We start from the raw sequence: 6,164 nt of genomic DNA, 5'->3' as shown, positions 1-6,164 counted from the left end.
TGGATAACACTATTACCTATCTAAAGTCTGTCATGTCGTTAGATGTTAATGGTTTACATGTAGAGATGATTACCTTGGACCGGGAATTACCACATTTCATGATTCTTGGTTCTACCAAACAACTCCCAACGTCGATGATACCCGGTTGGTACAAAGCAGACAACTAGAACTTGTGATCCGTGGTAAGGTCTATAGTTTGGTATAGTAACACTGTTAGATTTTAAAGCGCTATGAACGTATTACGAATCCTCTTATGTGATTTATTATTTTACAGATTGGGGTCAGCTGCTTGACGACCTGAAGCGTTCGTAACACTACAACTTCCACTGACGATGAGGAACAGATGAAGATTTCATAACCCGTGGAAAATTGCTGAATCGAACTCTACTGGGTTTATATATATTCCACTAGAACATGACGACTACAACAGTGGATATTCCCAACCTTGTTGATATATAAACACACACACTTTATCGAGTTTTCAATAAACAACAAATGATGGAATTGATCCACCCATTCGCGTGTATTGTGAGTGGTCCTTCAAGAAGTGGAAAGACTACTTTTGTTGCAAAGCTGATTAGGCATGCCACATCCATGATTGAACCAAGTGTATCCAGGGTCGTATATTGTTACAATAATTATCATGAGGTTTTCAATACGATGCATAATGTAGAATTCCACGCCGGTCTAGATATTTTAGAAGAGTTGAAGGTTTGCTCTGAAGACACCTTGATTATAGTGGATGATTTCATGACTGAGACAGCAAAAATTGCAGACTACTTTACAAGATTTTCACATCATTCAGCCAAATCAATTTGCTATATCACGCAGAACCTGTATCACAAGGGTAAAGGAGCACGTGACTTGAGTCTTTCAAGCTCGTATATGGTGATTTTCAAGAATCCACGCGACCAACAGCAGATCAGTTTTCTTGGTCGACAAATGTACCCAAACTCTAGATTTTTAACAGAGGCTTATCGTGACGCTGCTAGGCAACCTCATAGTTATTTATTCCTTGATCTCACGCAAGAAGCACCTGAAAATCGACGAGTTATGACCAATATATTTCCTGGTGAAACCATGGTGGTTTATAGCCCGCTGGTATAAATAGCCAGGCGCGGAGATGACTTTAAACTCAAAATGACCAAGGTACCAGCTCGGACACGGCGGCATATACCCACACTAGAGTTCCTACATAAAAGTAAACCCGAGATACGCAAGCAAATTATATCGGGAGCCAGCAGAGAATTGATCGAGTGTATATGCGATTGTACAAAGAACATTTTAAACGGTAACATCCCTCTTTCAAAGTATAAAAGAAAGCGACTATCAGCTCATAAATGTAGTTTACGTCGACTTGTCAGGAAAGACATCCCTATTCGACATAAGAAACGTATGGTTAACCAGCATGGGGGTATGTTTATGACTCTATTATCAAGCATCCTACCCGTCGTCACTGGTTTACTCGGTAATCTTTTCAAAAAATGACTTCTTTTAAAAAAATCTTCATAAATCCGAGCCCGATCAACGGAGCTGACGTTCAGAAATTGAATTTGGATATCGACAAATGTATGAGCGACATATTACAGATGAACATACCCCAAGAACGAAAATTAGCCTTATATAACGACGCACTAAATCGTTATCAAACAAAACACGACACACTGAATCAACCGATGAAAATCGATATATCAGAACAAAGGAATCTATTTTCGGCTAGTGAGTTGGATGCACTGCGACGCCTGATCAAGGGTGAACCATCAAGGATTCCTATACCATCGCCGAGTAGCCAACGAAGCAAAGTAAAGACTCAGCATGCCCCGACGAAAAGCGATCGTACACCCAAGACCCCGAGACGATACGGATGGGAGCCATACTAAGTATTTCACGCCAGGGCTACCCGGTAGTTATCGCGGTGCATACGTATTCTCTAGAGGGCGGAATAGAGCCAAAGTCAAGGAGTTTCTTTCGAGCAAGGACGCGTACACAAAACATTTTCCCTATCGAAAGAAATTTAAGAGACCTAGAGTGATTACGTCCGGTCTCGGTGTTCAGTATCAAACCGATCTCATGCATATGCAAAATCTTTCAAAAGAAAACGATAATTTTAAATATGTGTTGGTGACGATTGATTGTTTCAGCCGATTTTTATATCTGTATCCACTCAAAAACAAAACCTCGCAAGGTATTATTCGCGGATTCAAGGAAATATTTAAGGATCGTATACCTCATGTTATTCAAAGTGATCAAGGTTCTGAGTTTACTAATCGCGCGTTTCAGACTTTCTTAAAAGAGAACAATGTGCGACATTTTCATACAAATAGTGAACTGAAAGCATCGATATGCGAGCGTGTTATTCGTACTGTGAAGCAAGTGTTATACCGTTATTTCACGCATAATAAGACTTTGAATTATGTCAGTGTCCTGTCTGAGATATGCCGGGGGTATAACCAAGCCCCGAACTACTGCCATCTCCGACTAAGCAAATTTGCGTTGTCACCATGTTACAGTTGCATTGTGGGGGATAGGCTGGACGACTTAGTACAGGCGCTTATGGAAAAACGTCCAGTTTTAAAATATATTTGATTCGTATTGGGTTTGTAGTATTTTATACGAATGGAGCTTTGAATGAATAATCATCGTAACATTCAGGATTTGTTTCAGCCCAATATCTCGTGTTTATATCTGTGTTATCTGTGTATTTCGACATGTCGAAGACATCTCGTTTTGGTGGTAGTGTTTGTTGCGCCTATGGGTGCAGTAAAAGGCAGAAAAAGATATCCACGGAGTCATATATGAGAAGTAATAGCGATGGTAGTAGCGATGAAGAGTCTTTGGTAAAGCGTCGGCATCCAAGAACATTTCACCGGTGAGTGAATGGCAGAATATGCAGGGCAGCAAGACTATCTTTGAAGAATCAGTTTCTATTATTAATGTCTCCTGACCATCACAGTCAATCAATGTCCAGATAAGCCACAGCATTAATGAATAGGCCATGTTGAAGTGTCATTATACCAGAACATTTTGTCAAAAGTATATGGATGTTGGTATGATCAGAGCAGACTATATCAGCAGTCTCAGCACCATGTCAGTTCATCAGTATACCTGTAATAGCATGACCAGCCAGGTCACTGTTTGTATTCTGTATGGGCAGTTCAGCCAATAACTAGCTTAGTACTCAATCCTTGCTTAAAATTGTCGTGAAGGTTGGAGGTAGGACTAGAAGGAAAGGTATAATTTAGGGCCACACGGTTTTGTCCAGCATAGTTGAGTAATAATTCTATATTTCTGGTGCCAGATGCTCACACTAAAGTTCAAATTGCTAATTCCGTGATCGAGTTCATTATAGCTTTGTGCGTGCGAGACGTTCGATTTGTCTCGTAAGATGTTTTTTTTAGGTTTACCTTTGGCTTTAGATTTAAAAGGTTACCTAATAGTTTATCCTTCTGGGGTAGAAAGTAACAGATATATATATCTAAATCAAACAAGATAATTCCACATATGTTCCTGCTACTTTTATCATCGTTCATAACAAAGAATGGTCAATTTGGTGTGCTTTGTATCATAGAATTAGCCTACTTGCGAACTGATACAATGTTCTCTACAACGCAGCTTTCCTACCAATGATTCCCTGAAAGAAAGATGGATAGAATGTATTAGAAGAAAAGACTGGGAGCCAGCAAGATCGTCGGTCATCTGCTCTGATCATTTTTCAGAAAGTGATATTTACCGTGTTGGCGGGAGAATTCGTTTAAGGACGAATGCGGTGCCGACAAGATTTCTGAATTTTCCAAAATATATGAGGCCAAAGGTACGGTAGACACTAGACAGTGACTATATATTTATGAAGTTTGAGTTCCAATTACTATACCTTGATTTTAGCCCTAGTTAACATAAAATTCACAAATTTCAGGCTTCGAACAACCGACGAGTGAGTCAACCGCTGTGCTAGAGGATCTTCTGAACCTGACGCTATGATATTCAAACCAGAGTCGACGGCTCTGTGGGATCGAATAACGTTCCCAGATATGAAAAGGTTTCAGCGTTGGCCGACTGCCTGCTAACTCACAGAGATTGTACTTACTGTTTGAGTGAAGCGGTGGCAGCTCATATCATAACATTGTGGAACGACTTTCTCCCATACGACAAGCAATTGAGCAATCCATTCAGGACCGATGTATAGGAAAGGAAATTCAGGCGGCCGATTCAAATCGGCCAAGTCGACTGGCGTGGTTGCTACACAGTAGTGCATCTACACTGAAGGAGTAAGGACATGGCGCACACGCGAAGAAAAAGGAACGATCCTTTCATCCGCATACGGCTTTGTAAGTTATTGTGGTTCAGTAACCCTCAGCGGTTTTATTTGATATTTTTGTAATTAAAAGAGTCGCAATTTGAACATGCTACACAATCAATGGTCGGATCGACGTACCGCAACTTGGATGTGAGGATTCCTGAAGCCGGTGAGTTCGCTCCATGGCCATCGTATTTATTGATTCTACTCAAGCAGAGGTAGTTTAAAAACTTGAAGAATTAGCGCAAGTGATCAAAACCTACTTTAGGTAGAAGTACTTCTTAACTGACCACCTCTGGTCATTACTAGGGCTTATAGTTGTGTCTCTAGAGTCGTAATGTCATGATAATATAAATTATGTGGAAAGCTCAAATCTTTATGTTTGAAACAATTCCAAGAGTTGGTTCTATCTATAGAACATATTTTGGTTTTTTTCGATCATGCGTATTTTATAGGCTTCCATTAAAATATATTCTCTACTAGCACAGATTGGGCATTAATGTTATTTCATTAAGCTGGTTCTGTTACGGCGATTGACACCTTTGCCATATGTTCAATAATGAGGCTCAAGGTGATTCATTTGTTGAATTACCTTCACCCTTCCGTTGAAAAAGAAAATGACAATTCGTTACCGCTTCCCGATGTTGTCGTTGAGAAGATGGATAACAATTTTGTTACATCTGTCATCCTTTTATCATTAGGCTGCATTCAGTGTCCAATACCTTTAGCGGTAAACTGTGAATATATAATTTATATGATATGTGCTCTTGTACACAGATGTAACTATCGCTTTATTCCATACTTGCTCCTGGCTGTTTTCTTTTCCATTCAAAGGTTCTGGAATCGACCATCGTTAAGCTGTAAAGCCAACCCTGCGTCGCCAGAGAGAATATTTACATACCCAACTCTTACTTCAAACCCACGGAAGACACCGGCTAACCCACTGAATGAGGTGAGGCCACTTTCTTCGTATGCCGTAGAATTTTCATTATTTTAATTCTGTTCTAACCGTTTTTGGTATCTTCACAGATAATAAGAAAAAACAAAGAAGGGAGCAAGGATGAGCAAGTCTAGCCAACACATACTTCAAACCCGTAGAAGACACCGGCTAACACACTTTCTTTACTATTTTATACGCGTTTTGGTATAAAAACGTTGTCGTGACATCAAGGTATGTCGATCAATGTGTCTTCAAGTGAACAATTTCTCATATGTTAGTTCATTTATCTTGAACAGTGCCCCAAAACGACGTCGTCGCCGTAGGCCTCGCAGTGGGGTGGCCTTCAATGTGACTGTGCCTGTGCTGCGTAAGAAGAGAAGAAATTCCATTAAATTGGAACTAAGATCAGAATCGGTTCGTTTATTATACCTCGTTCGCAGATATTAAGCCCTAACTTATCCCACATTTGACTTTCAGATCACCGTTAATTACGCCGAAGGCGACGTAAAGTCGATCACAATTAATTAATTTATTTGTTTTTATTTTTTTATGTTGTTATTTCAATAGAAAAATTCGTTTCTCATAACCGAAGCTGGTGTTTATGAAAACGAAAGTTCAGCATTTTTGTACGAGACAGTACAGCGCGGTATTTCGTGTGACGAGACAGTACAGGGCGTTATTGTGTGTGACCACAGAAATGGCTGATCTAAAGCCAGGTTCGAGTGCTTCATCTAGTAGGGTAGGCAAGTATCGTGGGCAGAAAAACTGAGTTGAAATGTTCTCATCTCCAGTTAGTTTTGAATCTAATCTAATTTCTGGTTTCATGAAAGTGCAAAACGAGCCAAGCTTCATGTACACACGTATATGGGTAGCTATAGGTGTAATTATGATCAAATACATGTACGGCATTTAGATTGTATCTTGTGCCGT

At 39.9% G+C, this 6,164-nt stretch overlaps 1 long non-coding RNA gene across 1 annotated transcript; it reads left to right on the top strand.

The window, feature by feature from the left end:
- The first annotated feature begins 3,937 nt into the window (after positions 1 to 3,937).
- Positions 3,938 to 5,820, top strand: LOC145442283 (uncharacterized). Its single transcript, XR_013916006.1, has 5 exons — positions 3,938 to 4,325; positions 4,386 to 5,246; positions 5,324 to 5,465; positions 5,531 to 5,648; positions 5,712 to 5,820. It is a non-coding gene; the product is annotated as an uncharacterized LOC145442283 (long non-coding RNA).
- Positions 5,821 to 6,164: the final 344 nt, after the last annotated feature.

Source organism: Botryllus schlosseri, chromosome 7, assembly GCF_051294905.1.
Source record: "Botryllus schlosseri isolate E-star chromosome 7, Bs_hap1, whole genome shotgun sequence".
Taxonomy (NCBI): Eukaryota; Metazoa; Chordata; class Ascidiacea; order Stolidobranchia; family Styelidae; genus Botryllus; species Botryllus schlosseri.
Note: the sequence above shows the minus strand (reverse complement) of the source record. Positions and strands in the feature narration are given on the sequence as shown.